Source organism: Oncorhynchus masou, chromosome 16, assembly GCF_036934945.1.
Source record: "Oncorhynchus masou masou isolate Uvic2021 chromosome 16, UVic_Omas_1.1, whole genome shotgun sequence".
Taxonomy (NCBI): domain Eukaryota; kingdom Metazoa; phylum Chordata; class Actinopteri; order Salmoniformes; family Salmonidae; genus Oncorhynchus; species Oncorhynchus masou.
The window spans coordinates 42168548-42190004 of NC_088227.1; the positions used below are offsets into that span (position 1 = coordinate 42168548).

The 21457-nt window shown below is 35.6% G+C and overlaps 1 protein-coding gene across 4 annotated transcripts in view; it reads left to right on the top strand.

Moving 5' to 3' along the window:
- Positions 1-21457, top strand: part of abcd4 (ATP-binding cassette, sub-family D (ALD), member 4) — a 56410-nt gene that overhangs the window by 27290 nt on the left and 7663 nt on the right. The gene's annotated exons all lie outside the window — the stretch shown is intronic.

Genomic DNA, 21457 nt, shown 5'->3' on the forward strand with positions numbered 1-21457 from the left:
ACAGGTAGGAGTAGACTGGTATAATATACAGGTAGGGGTAGACTGGTATATTATAATATACAGGTAGGGTACACTGGTATATTAAAATATACAGGTAGGGGTAGACTGGTATATTATAATATACAGGTAGGGGTAGACTGGTATAATATACAGGTAGGGGTAGACTGGTATATTATAATATACAGGTAGGGGTAGACTGGTATAATATACAGGTAGGGGTAGACTGGTATAATATACAGGTAAGAGTAGACTGGTATATTATAATATACAGGTAGGGTTAGACTGGTATATTATACAGGTAGGGGTAGACGGGTATATTATAATATACAGGTAGGGGTAGACTGGTATAATATACAGGTAAGAGTAGACTGGTATATTATAATATACAGGTAGGGGTAGACTGGTATATTATACAGGTAAGAGTAGACTGGTATATTATAATATACATGTAGGGATAGACTGGTATATTATACAGGTAGGGGTATACAGGTATAATATACAGGTAGGGGTAGACTGGTATATTATACAGGTAGGGGTAGACAGGTATAATATACAGGTAGGGGTAGACTGGTATAATATACAGGTAGGGGTAGACTGGTATATTATAATATACAGGTAAGAGTAGACTGGTATATTATAATATACATGTAGGGATAGACTGGTATATTATACAGGTAGGGGTATATACAGGTAAGAGTAGACTGGTATATTATAATATACAGGTAGGGGTAGACTGGTATATTATACAGGTAAGAGTAGACTGGTATATTATAATATACATGTAGGGATAGACTGGTATATTATACAGGTAGGGGTAGACTGGTATATTATACATAGGGGTAGACAGGTATAATATACAGGTAGGGGTAGACTGGTATAATATACAGGTAGGGGTAGACTGGTATAATATACAGGTAGGAGTAGACTGGTATATTATAATATACAGGTAAGAGTAGACTGGTATATTATAATATACAGGTAGGGGTAGACTGGTATATTATAATATACAGGTAAGAGTAGACTGGTATATTATAATATACAGGTAGGGGTAGACTGGTATATTATAATATACAGGTAAGAGTAGACTGGTATATTATAATATACAGGTAGGGGTAGACTGGTATATTATGCAGGTAGGAGTGGACTGGTATATTATAATATACAGGTAGGGGTAGACTGGTATATTATAATATACAGGTAGGAGTAGACTGGTATATTATAATATACAGGTAGGGGTAGACTGGTATATTATAATATACAGGTAAGTAGACTGGTATATTATAATATACAGGTAGGGGTAGACTGGTATATTATAATATACAGGTAGGGGTAGACTGGTATATTATAATATACAGGTAGGGGTAGACTGGTATATTATAATATACAGGTAGGGGTAGACTGGTATATTATAATATACAGGTAGGGGTAGACTGGTATATTATAATATACAGGTAGGGGTAGACGGGTATAATATAATATACAGGTAGGGGTAGACTGGTATATTATAATATACAGGTAGGGTTAGACTGGTATATTATAATATACAGGTAGGAGTAGACTGGTATATTATAATATACAGGTAGGGGTAGACTGGTATAATATACAGGTAAGAGTAGACTGGTATATTATAATATACAGGTAGGGGTAGACTGGTATAATATAATATACAGGTAGGGGTAGACTGGTATATTATAATATACAGGTAGGGGTAGACTGGTATATTATAATATACAGGTAGGAGTAGACTGGTATATTATAATATACAGGTAGGGGTAGACTGGTATATTATAATATACAGGTAGACTGGCATATTATAATATACAGGTAGGAGTAGACTGGTATATTATAATATACAGGTAGGGGTAGACTGGTATATTATAATATACAGGTGGGGGTAGACAGGTATAATATACAGGTAGGGGTAGACTGGTATATTATAATATACAGGTAGGGGTAGACTGGTATATTATATAATATACAGGTAGGAGTAGACTGGTATAATATACAGGTAGGGGTAGACTGGTATATTATAATATACAGGTAGGGGTAGACTGGTATAATATACAGGTAGGGGTAGACTGGTATATTATAATATACAGGTAGGAGTAGACTGGTATATTATAATATACAGGTAAGAGTAGACTGGTATATTATAATATACAGGTAGGGGTAGACTGGTATAATATACAGGTAAGAGTAGACTGGTATATTATAATATACAGGTAGGGGTAGACTGGTATAATATACAGGTAGGAGTAGACTGGTATATTATAATATACAGGTAGGGGTAGACTGGTATATTATAATATACAGGTAGGAGTAGACAGGAATATTATAATATACAGGTAGGGGTAGACTGGTATATTATAATATACAGGTAGGGGTAGACTGGTATATTATAATATACAGGTAGGAGTAGACTGGTATATTATAATATACAGGTAGGGGTAGACTGGTATAATATACAGGTAGGAGTAGACTGGTATAATATACAGGTAGGGGTAGACTGGTATATTATAATATACAGGTAGGGGTAGACTGGTATATTATAATATACAGGTAGGAGTAGACAGGAATATTATAATATACAGGTAGGGGTAGACAGGTATATTATAATATACAGGTAGGAGTAGACTGGTATAATATACAGGTAGGGGTAGACTGGTATATTATAATATACAGGTAGGGTACACTGGTATATTAAAATATACAGGTAGGGGTAGACTGGTATATTATAATATACAGGTAGGGGTAGACTGGTATAATATACAGGTAGGGGTAGACTGGTATATTATAATATACAGGTAGGGGTAGACTGGTATAATATACAGGTAAGAGTAGACTGGTATATTATAATATACAGGTAGGGGTAGACGGGTATATTATAATATACAGGTAGGGGTAGGCTGGTATATTATACAGGTAAGAGTAGACTGGTATATTATAATATACAGGTAGGGGTAGACTGGTATATTATACAGGTAGGGGTAGACGGGTATATTATAATATACAGGTAGGGGTAGACTGGTATATTATAATATACAGGTAGGGGTAGACTGGTATAATATACAGGTAGGGGTAGACTGGTATAATATACAGGTAAGAGTAGACTGGTATATTATAATATACAGGTAGGGGTAGACTGGTATATTATACAGGTAGGGGTAGACGGGTATATTATAATATACAGGTAGGGGTAGACTGGTATAATATACAGGTAGGGGTAGACTGGTATAATATACAGGTAAGAGTAGACTGGTATATTATAATATACAGGTAGGGTTAGACTGGTATATTATACAGGTAGGGGTAGACGGGTATATTATAATATACAGGTAGGGGTAGACTGGTATAATATACAGGTAAGAGTAGACTGGTATATTATAATATACAGGTAGGGGTAGACTGGTATATTATACAGGTAAGAGTAGACTGGTATATTATAATATACATGTAGGGATAGACTGGTATATTATACAGGTAGGGGTATACAGGTATAATATACAGGTAGGGGTAGACTGGTATATTATACAGGTAGGGGTAGACAGGTATAATATACAGGTAGGGGTAGACTGGTATAATATACAGGTAGGGGTAGACTGGTATATTATAATATACAGGTAAGAGTAGACTGGTATATTATAATATACAGGTGAGAGTAGACTGGTATATTATAATATACATGTAGGGATAGACTGGTATATTATACAGGTAGGGGTATATACAGGTAAGAGTAGACTGGTATATTATAATATACAGGTAGGGGTAGACTGGTATATTATACAGGTAAGAGTAGACTGGTATATTATAATATACATGTAGGGATAGACTGGTATATTATACAGGTAGGGGTAGACTGGTATATTATACAGGTAGGGGTAGACAGGTATAATATACAGGTAGGGGTAGACTGGTATAATATACAGGTAGGGGTAGACTGGTATAATATACAGGTAGGAGTAGACTGGTATATTATAATATACAGGTAAGAGTAGACTGGTATATTATAATATACAGGTAGGGGTAGACTGGTATATTATAATATACAGGTAAGAGTAGACTGGTATATTATAATATACAGGTAGGGGTAGACTGGTATATTATAATATACAGGTAAGAGTAGACGGGTATATTATAATATACAGGTAGGGGTAGACTGGTATATTATGCAGGTAGGAGTGGACTGGTATATTATAATATACAGGTAGGGGTAGACTGGTATATTATAATATACAGGTAGGAGTAGACTGGTATATTATAATATACAGGTAGGGGTAGACTGGTATATTATAATATACAGGTAAGGGTAGACTGGTATATTATAATATACAGGTAGGGGTAGACTGGTATATTATAATATACAGGTAGGGGTAGACTGGTATATTATAATATACAGGTAGGGGTAGACGGGTATAATATAATATACAGGTAGGAGTAGACTGGTATATTATAATATACAGGTAGGAGTAGACTGGCATATTATAATATACAGGTAGGAGTAGACTGGTATATTATAATATACAGGTAGGGGTAGACTGGTATATTATAATATACAGGTGGGGGTAGACAGGTATAATATACAGGTAGGGGTAGACTGGTATATTATAATATACAGGTAGGGGTAGACTGGTATATTATATAATATACAGGTAGGAGTAGACTGGTATAATATACAGGTAGGGGTAGACTGGTATATTATAATATACAGGTAGGGGTAGACTGGTATAATATACAGGTAGGGGTAGACTGGTATATTATAATATACAGGTAGGAGTAGACTGGTATATTATAATATACAGGTAAGAGTAGACTGGTATATTATAATATACAGGTAGGGGTAGACTGGTATAATATACAGGTAAGAGTAGACTGGTATATTATAATATACAGGTAGGGGTAGACTGGTATAATATACAGGTAGGAGTAGACTGGTATATTATAATATACAGGTAGGGGTAGACTGGTATATTATAATATACAGGTAGGAGTAGACAGGAATATTATAATATACAGGTAGGGGTAGACTGGTATATTATAATATACAGGTAGGGGTAGACTGGTATATTATAATATACAGGTAGGAGTAGACTGGTATATTATAATATACAGGTAGGGGTAGACTGGTATAATATACAGGTAGGATGAGACTGGTATAATATACAGGTAGGGGTAGACTGGTATATTATAATATACAGGTAGGGGTAGACTGGTATATTATAATATACAGGTAGGAGTAGACAGGAATATTATAATATACAGGTAGGGGTAGACAGGTATATTATAATATACAGGTAGGAGTAGACTGGTATAATATACAGGTAGGGGTAGACTGGTATATTATAATATACAGGTAGGGTACACTGGTATATTAAAATATACAGGTAGGGGTAGACTGGTATATTATAATATACAGGTAGGGGTAGACTGGTATAATATACAGGTAGGGGTAGACTGGTATATTATAATATACAGGTAGGGGTAGACTGGTATAATATACAGGTAAGAGTAGACTGGTATATTATAATATACAGGTAGGGGTAGACGGGTATATTATAATATACAGGTAGGGGTAGGCTGGTATATTATACAGGTAAGAGTAGACTGGTATATTATAATATACAGGTAGGGGTAGACTGGTATATTATACAGGTAGGGGTAGACGGGTATATTATAATATACAGGTAGGGGTAGACTGGTATATTATAATATACAGGTAGGGGTAGACTGGTATAATATACAGGTAGGGGTAGACTGGTATAATATACAGGTAAGAGTAGACTGGTATATTATAATATACAGGTAGGGGTAGACTGGTATATTATACAGGTAGGGGTAGACGGGTATATTATAATATACAGGTAGGGGTAGACTGGTATAATATACAGGTAGGGGTAGACTGGTATAATATACAGGTAAGAGTAGACTGGTATATTATAATATACAGGTAGGGTTAGACTGGTATATTATACAGGTAGGGGTAGACGGGTATATTATAATATACAGGTAGGGGTAGACTGGTATAATATACAGGTAAGAGTAGACTGGTATATTATAATATACAGGTAGGGGTAGACTGGTATATTATACAGGTAAGAGTAGACTGGTATATTATAATATACATGTAGGGATAGACTGGTATATTATACAGGTAGGGGTATACAGGTATAATATACAGGTAGGGGTAGACTGGTATATTATACAGGTAGGGGTAGACAGGTATAATATACAGGTAGGGGTAGACTGGTATAATATACAGGTAGGGGTAGACTGGTATATTATAATATACAGGTAAGAGTAGACTGGTATATTATAATATACAGGTAAGAGTAGACTGGTATATTATAATATACATGTAGGGATAGACTGGTATATTATACAGGTAGGGGTATATACAGGTAAGAGTAGACTGGTATATTATAATATACAGGTAGGGGTAGACTGGTATATTATACAGGTAAGAGTAGACTGGTATATTATAATATACATGTAGGGATAGACTGGTATATTATACAGGTAGGGGTAGACTGGTATATTATACAGGTAGGGGTAGACAGGTATAATATACAGGTAGGGGTAGACTGGTATAATATACAGGTAGGGGTAGACTGGTATAATATACAGGTAGGGGTAGACTGGTATAATATACAGGTAGGAGTAGACTGGTATATTATAATATACAGGTAAGAGTAGACTGGTATATTATAATATACAGGTAGGGGTAGACTGGTATATTATAATATACAGGTAAGAGTAGACTGGTATATTATAATATACAGGTAGGGGTAGACTGGTATATTATAATATACAGGTAAGAGTAGACTGGTATATTATAATATACAGGTAGGGGTAGACTGGTATATTATGCAGGTAGGAGTGGACTGGTATATTATAATATACAGGTAGGGGTAGACTGGTATATTATAATATACAGGTAGGAGTAGACTGGTATATTATAATATACAGGTAGGGGTAGACTGGTATATTATAATATACAGGTAAGGGTAGACTGGTATATTATAATATACAGGTAGGGGTAGACTGGTATATTATAATATACAGGTAGGGGTAGACTGGTATATTATAATATACAGGTAGGGGTAGACTGGTATATTATAATATACAGGTAGGGGTAGACTGGTATATTATAATATACAGGTAGGGGTAGACTGGTATATTATAATATACAGGTAGGGGTAGACGGGTATAATATAATATACAGGTAGGGGTAGACTGGTATATTATAATATACAGGTAGGGGTAGACTGGTATATTATAATATACAGGTAGGAGTAGACTGGTATATTATAATATACAGGTAGGGGTAGACTGGTATAATATACAGGTAAGAGTAGACTGGTATATTATAATATACAGGTAGGGGTAGACTGGTATAATATAATATACAGGTAGGGGTAGACTGGTATATTATAATATACAGGTAGGGGTAGACTGGTATATTATAATATACAGGTAGGGGTAGACGGGTATAATATAATATACAGGTAGGAGTAGACTGGTATATTATAATATACAGGTAGGAGTAGACTGGCATATTATAATATACAGGTAGGAGTAGACTGGTATATTATAATATACAGGTAGGGGTAGACTGGTATATTATAATATACAGGTAGGGGTAGACTGGTATATTATAATATACAGGTAGGAGTAGACTGGTATATTATACAGGTAGGGGTAGACTGGTATAATATACAAGTAGGGTAGACTGGTATATTATAATATACAGGTAGGGGTAGACTGGTATATTATAATATACAGGTAGGGGTAGACTGGTATATTATAATATACAGGTAGGGTAAGACTGGTATATTATAATATACAGGTAGGGGTAGACTGGTATATTATAATATACAGGTAGGGTACACTGGTATAATATACAGGTAGGGGTAGACTGGTATATTATAATATACAGGTAGGGGTAGACTGGTATAATATACAGGTAAGAGTAGACTGGTATATTATAATATACAGGTAGGGGTAGACGGGTATATTATAATATACAGGTAGGGGTAGGCTGGTATATTATACAGGTAAGAGTAGACTGGTATATTATAATATACAGGTAGGGGTAGACTGGTATATTATACAGGTAGGGGTAGACGGGTATATTATAATATACAGGTAGGGGTAGACTGGTATATTATAATATACAGGTAGGGGTAGACTGGTATAATATACAGGTAGGGGTAGACTGGTATAATATACAGGTAAGAGTAGACTGGTATATTATAATATACAGGTAGGGGTAGACTGGTATATTATACAGGTAGGGGTAGACGGGTATATTATAATATACAGGTAGGGGTAGACTGGTATAATATACAGGTAGGGGTAGACTGGTATAATATACAGGTAAGAGTAGACTGGTATATTATAATATACAGGTAGGGTTAGACTGGTATATTATACAGGTAGGGGTAGACGGGTATATTATAATATACAGGTAGGGGTAGACTGGTATAATATACAGGTAAGAGCAGACTGGTATATTATAATATACAGGTAGGGGTAGACTGGTATATTATACAGGTAAGTGTAGACTGGTATATTATAATATACATGTAGGGATAGACTGGTATATTATACAGGTAGGGGTATACAGGTATAATATACAGGTAGGGGTAGACTGGTATATTATACAGGTAGGGGTAGACAGGTATAATATACAGGTAGGGGTAGACTGGTATAATATACAGGTAGGGGTATACTGGTATAATATACAGGTAGGAGTAGACTGGTATATTATAATATACAGGTAAGAGTAGACTGGTATATTATAATATACAGGTAAGAGTAGACTGGTATATTATAATATACATGTAGGGATAGACTGGTATATTATACAGGTAGGGGTATATACAGGTAAGAGTAGACTGGTATATTATAATATACAGGTAGGGGTAGACTGGTATATTATACAGGTAAGAGTAGACTGGTATATTATAATATACATGTAGGGATAGACTGGTATATTATACAGGTAGGGGTATACAGGTATAATATACAGGTAGGGGTAGACTGGTATATTATACAGGTAGGGGTAGACAGGTATATACAGGTAGGGGTAGACAGGTATAATATACAGGTAGGGGTAGACTGGTATAATATACAGGTAGGAGTAGACTGGTATATTATAATATACAGGTAAGAGTAGACTGGTATATTATAATATACAGGTAGGGGTAGACTGGTATATTATAATATACAGGTAAGAGTAGACTGGTATATTATAATATACAGGTAGGGGTAGACTGGTATATTATAATATACAGGTAGGAGTAGACTGGTATATTATAATATACAGGTGGGGTAGACTGGTATATTATAATATACAGGTGGTGTAGACTGGTATATTATAATATACAGGTAAGAGTAGACTGGTATATTATAATATACAGGTAGGGGTAGACTGGTATATTATACAGGTAGGGGTAGACAGGTATATTATACAGGTAGGGGTAGACAGGTATAATATACAGGTAGGGGTAGACTGGTATATTATAATATACAGGTAGGGGGAGACTGGTATATTATAATATACAGGTAGGGGTAGACTGGTATAATATACAGGTAGGGGTAGACTGGTATAATATACAGGTAAGAGTAGACTGGTATATTATAATATACAGGTAGGGGTAGACTGGTATATTATACAGGTAGGGGTATACAGGTATAATATACAGGTAGGGGTAGACTGGTATATTATACAGGTAGGGGTAGACAGGTATAATATACAGGTAGGGGTAGACTGGTATAATATACAGGTAGGGGTAGACTGGTATAATATACAGGTAGGAGTAGACTGGTATATTATAATATACAGGTAAGAGTAGACTGGTATATTATAATATACAGGTAAGAGTAGACTGGTATATTATAATATACATGTAGGGATAGACTGGTATATTATACAGGTAGGGGTATATACAGGTAAGAGTAGACTGGTATATTATAATATACAGGTAGGGGTAGACTGGTATATTATACAGGTAAGAGTAGACTGGTATATTATAATATACATGTAGGGATAGACTGGTATATTATACAGGTAGGGGTATACAGGTATAATATACAGGTAGGGGTAGACTGGTATATTATACAGGTAGGGGTAGACAGGTATAATATACAGGTAGGGGTAGACTGGTATAATATACAGGTAGGGGTAGACTGGTATAATATACAGGTAGGAGTAGACTGGTATATTATAATATACAGGTAAGAGTAGACTGGTATATTATAATATACAGGTAGGGGTAGACTGGTATATTATAATATACAGGTAAGAGTAGACTGGTATATTATAATATACAGGTAGGGGTAGACTGGTATATTATACAGGTAGGAGTGGACTGGTATATTATAATATACAGGTAGGAGTAGACTGGTATATTATAATATACAGGTGGGGTAGACTGGTATATTATAATATACAGGTGGTGTAGACTGGTATATTATAATATACAGGTAAGAGTAGACTGGTATATTATAATATACAGGTAGGGGTAGACTGGTATATTATACAGGTAGGGGTAGACAGGTATAATATACAGGTAGGGGTAGACTGGTATATTATAATATACAGGTAGGGGGAGACTGGTATATTATAATATACAGGTAGGGGTAGACTGGTATAATATACAGGTAGGGGTAGACTGGTATAATATACAGGTAAGAGTAGACTGGTATATTATAATATACAGGTAGGGGTAGACTGGTATATTATATAGGTAGGGGTAGACTGGTATAATATACAGGTGGGGTAGACTGGTATATTATACAGGTAGGGGTAGACTGGTATATTATACAGGTAGGGGTAGACTGGTATAATATACAGGTAGGGGTAGACTGGTATAATATACAGGTAAGGGTAGACTGGTATAATATACAGGTAAGAGTAGACTGGTATATTATAATATACAGGTAGGGGTAGACTGGTATATTATATAGGTAGGGGTAGACTGGTATAATATACAGGTGGGGTAGACTGGTATATTATAATATACAGGTAAGAGTAGACTGGTATATTATAATATACAGGTAGGGGTAGACTGGTATATTATACAGGTAGGGGTAGACTGGTATATTATAATATACAGGTAGGGGTAGACTGGTATATTATACAGGTAGGGGTAGACTGGTATAATATACAGGTGGGGTAGACTGGTATATTATAATATACAGGTAGGGGTAGACTGGTATATTATAATATACAGGTAGGGGTAGACTGGTATATTATAATATACAGGTAGGGGTAGACTGGTATAATATACAGGTAAGAGTAGACTGGTATATTATAATATACAGGTAGTGGTAGACTGGTATATTATACAGGTAGGGGTAGACGGGTATATTATAATATACAGGTAAGGGTAGACTGGTATATTATACAGGTAAGAGTAGACTGGTATATTATAATATACAGGTAGGGGTAGACTGGTATAATATACAGGTAGGGGTAGACTGGTATAATATACAGGTAAGAGTAGACTGGTATATTATAATATACAGGTAGGGGTAGACTGGTATATTATACAGGTAGGGGTAGACTGGTATAATATACAGGTAGGGGTAGACTGGTATAATATACAGGTAGGGGTAGACTGGTATAATATACAGGTAGGGGTAGACTGGTATAATATACAGGTAGGAGTAGACTGGTATAATATAATATACAGGTAGGGGTAGACTGGTATAATATACAGGTAAGAGTAGACTGGTATATTATAATATACAGGTAGGGGTAGACTGGTATATTATATAGGTAGGGGTAGACTGGTATAATATACAGGTGGGGTAGACTGGTATATTATAATATACAGGTAAGAGTAGACTGGTATATTATAATATACAGGTAGGGGTAGACTGGTATATTATACAGGTAGGGGTAGACTGGTATATTATAATATACAGGTAGGGGTAGACTGGTATATTATACAGGTAGGGGTAGACTGGTATAATATACAGGTGGGGTAGACTGGTATATTATAATATACAGGTAGGGGTAGACTGGTATATTATAATATACAGGTAGGGGTAGACTGGTATATTATAATATACAGGTAAGAGTAGACTGGTATATTATAATATACAGGTAGTGGTAGACTGGTATATTATACAGGTAGGAGTAGACTGGTATATTATAATATACAGGTAGGGGTAGACTGGTATAATATACAGGTAGGGATAGACTGGTATATTATAATATACAGGTAGGAGTAGACTGGTATATTATAATATACAGGTAAGAGTAGACTGGTATATTATAATATACAGGTAAGAGTAGACTGGTATATTATAATATACAGGTAAGAGTAGACTGGTATATTATACAGGTGGGGTAGACTGGTATATTATAATATACAGGTAGGAGTAGACTGGTATATTATAATATACAGGTAGTGGTAGACTGGTATATTATACAGGTAGGAGTAGACTGGTATATTATAATATACAGGTAGGGGTAGACTGGTATATTATAATATACAGGTAGGGGTAGACTGGTATATTATAATATACAGGTAGGAGTAGACTGGTATATTATAATATACAGGTAAGAGTAGACTGGTATATTATAATATACAGGTAAGAGTAGACTGGTATATTATAATATACAGGTAAGAGTAGACTGGTATATTATACAGGTGGGGTAGACTGGTATATTATAATATACAGGTAGGAGTAGACTGGTATATTATAATATACAGGTAGGAGTAGACTGGTATATTATAATATACAGGTAGGAGTAGACTGGTATAATATACAGGTAGGGGTAGACTGGTATATTATAATATACAGGTAGGAGTAGACTGGTATATTATAATATACAGGTAGGGGTAGACTGGTATATTATAATATACAGGTAGAAGTAGACTGGTATATTATAATATACAGGTAGGGGTAGACTGGTATAATATACAGGTAGGGGTAGACTGGTATATTATAATATACAGGTAGGAGTAGACTGGTATATTATAATATACAGGTAGGGGTAGACTGGTATAATATACAGGTAGGGGTAGACTGGTATATTATAATATACAGGTAGGGGTAGACTGGTATATTATAATATACAGGTAGGGGTAGACTGGTATAATATAATATACAGGTAGGGATAGACTGGTATATTATAATATACAGGTAGGGGTAGACTGGTATAATATACAGGTAGGGGTAGACTGGTATATTATAATATACAGGTAGGGGTAGACGGGTATATTATAATATACAGGTAGGAGTAGACTGGTATATTATAATATACAGGTAGGGGTAGACGGGTATATTATAATATACAGGTAGGGGTAGGCTGGTATATTATAATATACAGGTAGGGGTAGACTGGTATAATATACAGGTAGGAGTAGACTGGTATATTATAATATACAGGTAGGGGTAGACGGGTATATTATAATATACAGGTAGGAGTAGACGGGTATATTATAATATACAGGTAGGAGTAGACTGGTATATTATAATATACAGGTAGGGGTAGACGGGTATATTATAATATACAGGTAGGAGTAGACTGGTATATTATAATATACAGGTAGGGGTAGACGGGTATATTATAATATACAGGTAGGGGTAGGCTGGTATATTATAATATACAGGTAGGGGTAGACTGGTATAATATACAGGTAGGGGTAGACTGGTATATTATAATATACAGGTAGGGGTAGACTGGTATAATATAATATACAGGTAGGAGTAGACGGGTATATTATAATATACAGGTAGGGGTAGACTGGTATAATATACAGGTAGGAGTAGACGGGTATATTATAATATACAGGTAGGGGTAGACTGGTATAATATACAGGTAGGGGTAGACGGGTATATTATAATATACAGGTAGGGGTAGGCTGGTATATTATAATATACAGGTAGGGGTAGACTGGTATAATATACAGGTAGGAGTAGACTGGTATATTATAATATACAGGTAGGGGTAGACGGGTATATTATAATATACAGGTAGGAGTAGACGGGTATATTATAATATACAGGTAGGAGTAGACTGGTATATTATAATATACAGGTAGGGGTAGACGGGTATATTATAATATACAGGTAGGAGTAGACGGGTATATTATAATATACAGGTAGGGGTAGGCTGGTATATTATAATATACAGGTAGGGGTAGACTGGTATAATATACAGGTAGGGGTAGACTGGTATAATATACAGGTAGGGGTAGGCTGGTATATTATAATATACAGGTAGGGGTAGACTGGTATAATATACAGGTAGGAGTAGACGGGTATATTATAATATACAGGTAGGGGTAGACTGGTATAATATAATATACAGGTAGGGGTAGACAGGTATATTATAATATACAGGTAGGAGTAGACGGGTATATTATAATATACAGGTAGGGGTAGACTGGTATAATATAATATACAGGTAGGAGTAGACGGGTATATTATAATATACAGGTAGGGGTAGACTGGTATAATATAATATACAGGTAGGGGTAGACTGGTATAATATAATATACAGGTAGGGGTAGACTGGTATATTATAATATACAGGTAGGGGTAGACTGGTATAATATACAGGTAGGGGTAGACTGGTATAATATAATATACAGGTAGGGGTAGACTGGTATAATATACAGGTAGGGGTAGACTGGTATAATATACAGGTAGGGGTAGACTGGTATAATATAATATACAGGTAGGGATAGACTGGTATAATATACAGGTAGGAGTAGACTGGTATAATATAATATACAGGTAGGGATAGACTGGTATATTATATAGGTAGGGGTAGACTGGTATAATATAATATACAGGTAAGAGTAGACTGGTATAATATACAGGTAGGGGTAGACTGGTATAATATACAGGTAGGGGTAGACTGGTATAATATAATATACAGGTAGGGATAGACTGGTATATTATATAGGTAGGGGTAGACTGGTATAATATAATATACAGGTAAGAGTAGACTGGTATAATATAATATACAGGTAGGGGTAGACTGGTATAATATACAGGTAGGGGTAGACTGGTATATTATAATATACAGGTAGGGGTAGACTGGTATAATATACAGGTAGGGATAGACTGGTATAATATACAGGTAGGGGTAGACTGGTATAATATAATATACAGGTAGGGGTAGACTGGTATAATATACAGGTAAGAGTAGACTGGTATAATATACAGGTAGGGGTAGACTGGTATAATATAATATACAGGTAGGGGTAGACTGGTATAATATACAGGTAGGGATAGACTGGTATAATATACAGGTAGGGGTAGACTGGTATAATATAATATACAGGTAGGGGTAGACTGGTATAATATACAGGTAGGGGTAGACTGGTATAATATACAGGTAGGGGTAGACTGGTATAATATAATATACAGGTAGGGGTAGACTGGTATAATATACAGGTAGGGGTAGACTGGTATAATATACAGGTAGGGGTAGACTGGTATAATATACAGGTAGGGGTAGACTGGTATAATATAATATACAGGTAGGGGTAGACTGGTATAATATACAGGTAGGGGTAGACTGGTATATTATAATATACAGGTAGGGGTAGACTGGTATAATATACAGGTAGGGATAGACTGGTATAATATACAGGTAGGGGTAGACTGGTATAATATACAGGTAGGGATAGACTGGTATAATATACAGGTAGGGGTAGACTGGTATATTATACAGGTAGGGGTAGACTGGTATAATATACAGGTAGGGATAGACTGGTATAATATAATATACAGGTAGGGATAGACTGGTATATTATACAGGTAGGGGTAGACTGGTATAATATACAGGTAGGGGTAGACTGGTATAATATACAGGTAGGGGTAGACTGGTATAATATACAGGTAGGGGTAGACTGGTATATTATACAGGTAGGAGTAGACTGGTATAATATAATATACAGGTAGTAGTAGACTGGTATAATATAATATACAGGTAGGGGTAGACTGGTATAATATACAGGTAGGGATAGACTGGTATAATATACAGGTAGGGGTAGACTGGTATAATATAATATACAGGTAGGGGTAGACTGGTATAATATACAGGTAGGGGTAGACTGGTATATTATACAGGTAGGGGTAGACTGGTATAATATACAGGTAGGGATAGACTGGTATAATATACAGGTAGGGGTAGACTGGTATAATATAATATACAGGTAGGGGTAGACTGGTATAATATACAGGTAGGGGTAGACTGGTATAATATACAGGTAGGGGTAGACTGGTATAATATACAGGTAAGAGTAGACTGGTATAATATACAGGTAGGTGTAGACTGGTATAATATAATATACAGGTAGGGATAGACTGGTATAATATACAGGTAGGGGTAGACTGGTATATTATACAGGTAGGGGTAGACTGGTATAATATACAGGTAGGGATAGACTGGTATAATATACAGGTAGGGGTAGACTGGTATAATATAATATACAGGTAGGGGTAGACTGGTATAATATACAGGTAGGGATAGACTGGTATAATATACAGGTAGGGGTAGACTGGTATAATATAATATACAGGTAGGGGTAGACTGGTATAATATACAGGTAGGAGTAGACTGGTATAATATACAGGTAGGGGTAGACTGGTATAATATAATATACAGGTAGGGGTAGACTGGTATAATATACAGGTAGGAGTAGACTGGTATAATATAATATACAGGTAGGGGTAGACTGGTATAATATACAGGTAGGGGTAGACTGGTATAATATACAGGTAGGGGTAGACTGGTATAATATACAGGTAGGGGTAGACTGGTATAATATAATATACAGGTAGGGGTAGACTGGTATAATATACAGGTAGGAGTAGACTGGTATAATATAATATACAGGTAGGGGTAGACTGGTATAATATACAGGTAGGGGTAGACTGGTATAATATACAGGTAGGGGTAGACTGGTATAATATAATATACAGGTAGGGGTAGACTGGTATAATATAATATACAGGTAGGGGTAGACTGGTATAATATACAGGTAGGGGTAGACTGGTATAATATACAGGTAGGGGTAGACTGGTATAATATACAGGTAGGGGTAGACTGGTATATTATACAGGTAGGGGTAGACTGGTATAATATACAGGTAGGGGTAGACTGGTATATTATACAGGTAGGGGTAGACTGGTATAATATACAGGTAGGGGTAGACTGGTATAATATAATATACAGGTAGGGATAGACTGGTATATTATAATATACAGGTAGGGGTAGACTGGTATAATATAATATACAGGTAGGGATAGACTGGTATATTATAATATACAGGTAGGGGTAGACTGGTATAATATACAGGTAGGGGTAGACTGGTATAATATACAGGTAGGGGTAGACTGGTATATTATACAGGTAGGGGTAGACTGGTATAATATACAGGTAGGGGTAGACTGGTATATTATAATATACAGGTAGGGGTAGACTGGTATAATATACAGGTAGGGGTAGACTGGTATAATATACAGGTAGGGGTAGACTGGTATATTATACAGGTAGGGGTAGACTGGTATAATATACAGGTAGGGGTAGACTGGTATAATATAATATACAGGTAGGGATAGACTGGTATATTATAATATACAGGTAGGGGTAGACTGGTATAATATAATATACAGGTAGGGATAGACTGGTATATTATAATATACAGGTAGGGGTAGACTGGTATAATATAATATACAGGTAGGGATAGACTGGTATAATATACAGGTAGGGGTAGACTGGTATAATATAATATACAGGTAGGAGTAGACTGGTATAATATACAGGTAGGAGTAGACGGGTATATTATAATATACAGGTAGGGGTAGACTGGTATAATATAATATACAGGTAGGGATAGACTGGTATAATATACAGGTAGGGGTAGACTGGTATAATATAATATACAGGTAGGAGTAGACTGGTATAATATACAGGTAGGAGTAGACGGGTATATTATAATATACAGGTAGGGGTAGACTGGTATAATATACAGGTAGGGATAGACTGGTATAATATACAGGTAGGGGTAGACTGGTATAATATAATATACAGGTAGGGGTAGACTGGTATAATATACAGGTAGGGGTAGACTGGTATAATATACAGGTAGGGGTAGACTGGTATAATATACAGGTAGGGGTAGACTGGTATAATATACAGGTAGGGGTAGACTGGTATAATATAATATACAGGTAGGGATAGACTGGTATATTATAATATACAGGTAGGGGTAGACTGGTATAATATACAGGTAGGGGTAGACTGGTATAATATAATATACAGGTAGGGGTAGACTGGTATAATATACAGGTAGGGGTAGACTGGTATAATATAATATACAGGTAGGGATAGACTGGTATAATATACAGGTAGGAGTAGACTGGTATAATATAATATACAGGTAGGGGTAGACTGGTATAATATACAGGTAGGAGTAGACAGGTATAATATACAGGTAGGAGTAGACTGGTATAATATACAGGTAGGGGTAGACTGGTATAATATACAGGTAGGGGTAGACTGGTATAATATAATATACAGGTAGGGATAGACTGGTATATTATAATATACAGGTAGGGGTAGACTGGTATAATATACAGGTAGGGGTAGACTGGTATAATATACAGGTAGGGGTAGACTGGTATAATATACAGGTAGGGGTAGACTGGTATAATATAATATACAGGTAGGGATAGACTGGTATATTATAATATACAGGTAGGGGTAGACTGGTATAATATACAGGTAGGGGTAGACTGGTATATTATACAGGTAGGAGTAGACTGGTATAATATACAGGTAGGGATAGACTGGTATAATATACAGGTAGGGGTAGACTGGTATAATATACAGGTAGGGGTAGACTGGTATAATATAATATACAGGTAGGAGTAGACTGGTATAATATAATATACAGGTAGGGGTAGACTGGTATAATATACAGGTAGGGGTAGACTGGTATAATATAATATACAGGTAGGGGTAGACTGGTATAATATACAGGTAGGGGTAGACTGGTATAATATAATATACAGGTAGGGGTAGACTGGTATAATATACAGGTAGGGGTAGACTGGTATAATATAATATACAGGTAGGGGTAGACTGGTATAATATACAGGTAGGGGTAGACTGGTATAATATACAGGTAGGGGTAGACTGGTATATTATAATATACAGGTAGGGGTAGACTGGTATAATATAATATACAGGTAGGGATAGACTGGTATATTATAATATACAGGTAGGGATAGACTGGTATAATATAATATACAGGTAGGGGTAGACTGGTATATTATAATATACAGGTAGGGATAGACTGGTATAATATAATATACAGGTAGGGATAGACAGGTATATTATAATATACAGGTAGGGGTAGACTGGTATAATATACAGGTAGGGATAGACTGGTATAATATAATATACAGGTAGGGATAGACAGGTATATTATAATATACAGGTAGGGATAGACTGGTATAATATACAGGTAGGGATAGACTGGTATATTATAATATACAGGTAGGGGTAGACTGGTATAATATAATATACAGGTAGGGGTAGACTGGTATATTATAATATACAGGTAGGGGTAGACTGGTATAATATAATATACAGGTAGGGATAGACTGGTATAATATACAGGTAGGGGTAGACTGGTATATTATAATATACAGGTAGGGGTAGACTGGTATATTATAATATACAGGTAGGGATAGACTGGTATAATATACAGGTAGGGATAGACTGGTATATTATAATATACAGGTAGGGGTAGACTGGTATATTATAATATACAGGTAGGGATAGACTGGTATAATATACAGGTAGGGATAGACTGGTATAATATAATATACAGGTAGGGATAGACAGGTATATTATAATATACAGGTAGGGATAGACTGGTATAATATACAGGTAGGGATAGACTGGTATAATATAATATACAGGTAGGGATAGACTGGTATAATATACAGGTAGGGGTAGACTGGTATAATATACAGGTAGGGGTAGACTGGTATAATATACAGGTAGGGATAGACTGGTATAATATAATATAGAGGTAGGGGTAGACTGGTATATTATAATATACAGGTAGGGGTAGACTGGTATATTATACAGGTAGGGGTAGACAGGTATAATATACAGGTAGGGATAGACTGGTATAATATACAGGTAGGGATAGACTGGTATAATATAATATACAGGTAGGGGTAGACTGGTATAATATAATATACAGGTAGGGGTAGACTGGTATATTATACAGGTAGGGGTAGACTGGTATAATATACAGGTAGGGGTAGACTGGTATATTATACAGGTAGGGATAGACTGGTATAATATAATATACAGGTAGGGATAGACTGGTATAATATAATATACAGGTAGGGGTAGACTGGTATAATATACAGGTAGGGGTAGACTGGTATAATATAATATACAGGTAGGGATAGACTGGTATAATATAATATACAGGTAGGGGTAGACTGGTATATTATACAGGTAGGAGTAGACTGGTATAATATACAGGTAGGGGTAGACTGGTATAATATACAGGTAGGGGTAGACTGGTATAATATAATATACAGGTAGGGATAGACTGGTATAATATAATATACAGGTAGGGGTAGACTGGTATATTATACAGGTAGGAGTAGACTGGTATAATATACAGGTAGGGGTAGACTGGTATAATATACAGGTAGGGGTAGACTGGTATAATATAATATACAGGTAGGGATAGACTGGTATAATATAATATACAGGTAGGGGTAGACTGGTATAATATACAGGTAGGGATAGACTGGTATAATATACAGGTAGGGATAGACTGGTATAATATACAGGTAGGGATAGACTGGTATAATATAATATACAGGTAGGGGTAGACTGGTATATTATACAGGTAGGAGTAGACTGGTATATTATACAGGTAGGAGTAGACTGGTATAATATACAGGTAGGGGTAGACTGGTATATTATACAGGTAGGAGTAGACTGGTATAATATACAGGTAGGGGTAGACTGGTATAATATACAGGTAGTGGTAGACTGGTATAATATACAGGTAGGGGTAGACTGGTATATTATACAGGTAGGGGTAGACTGGTATAATATACAGGTAGGGGTAGACTGGTATAATATACAGGTAGGGGTAGACTGGTATAATATAATATACAGGTAGGGGTAGACTGGTATAATATAATATACAGGTAGGGGTAGACTGGTATAATATACAGGTAGGGGTAGACTGGTATAATATACAGGTAGGGGTAGACTGGTATAATATAATATACAGGTAGGGGTAGACTGGTATAATATACAGGTAGGGGTAGACTGGTATAATATAATATACAGGTAGGGGTAGACTGGTATAATATACAGGTAGGGGTAGACTGGTATAATATAATATACAGGTAGGGGTAGACTGGTATAATATAC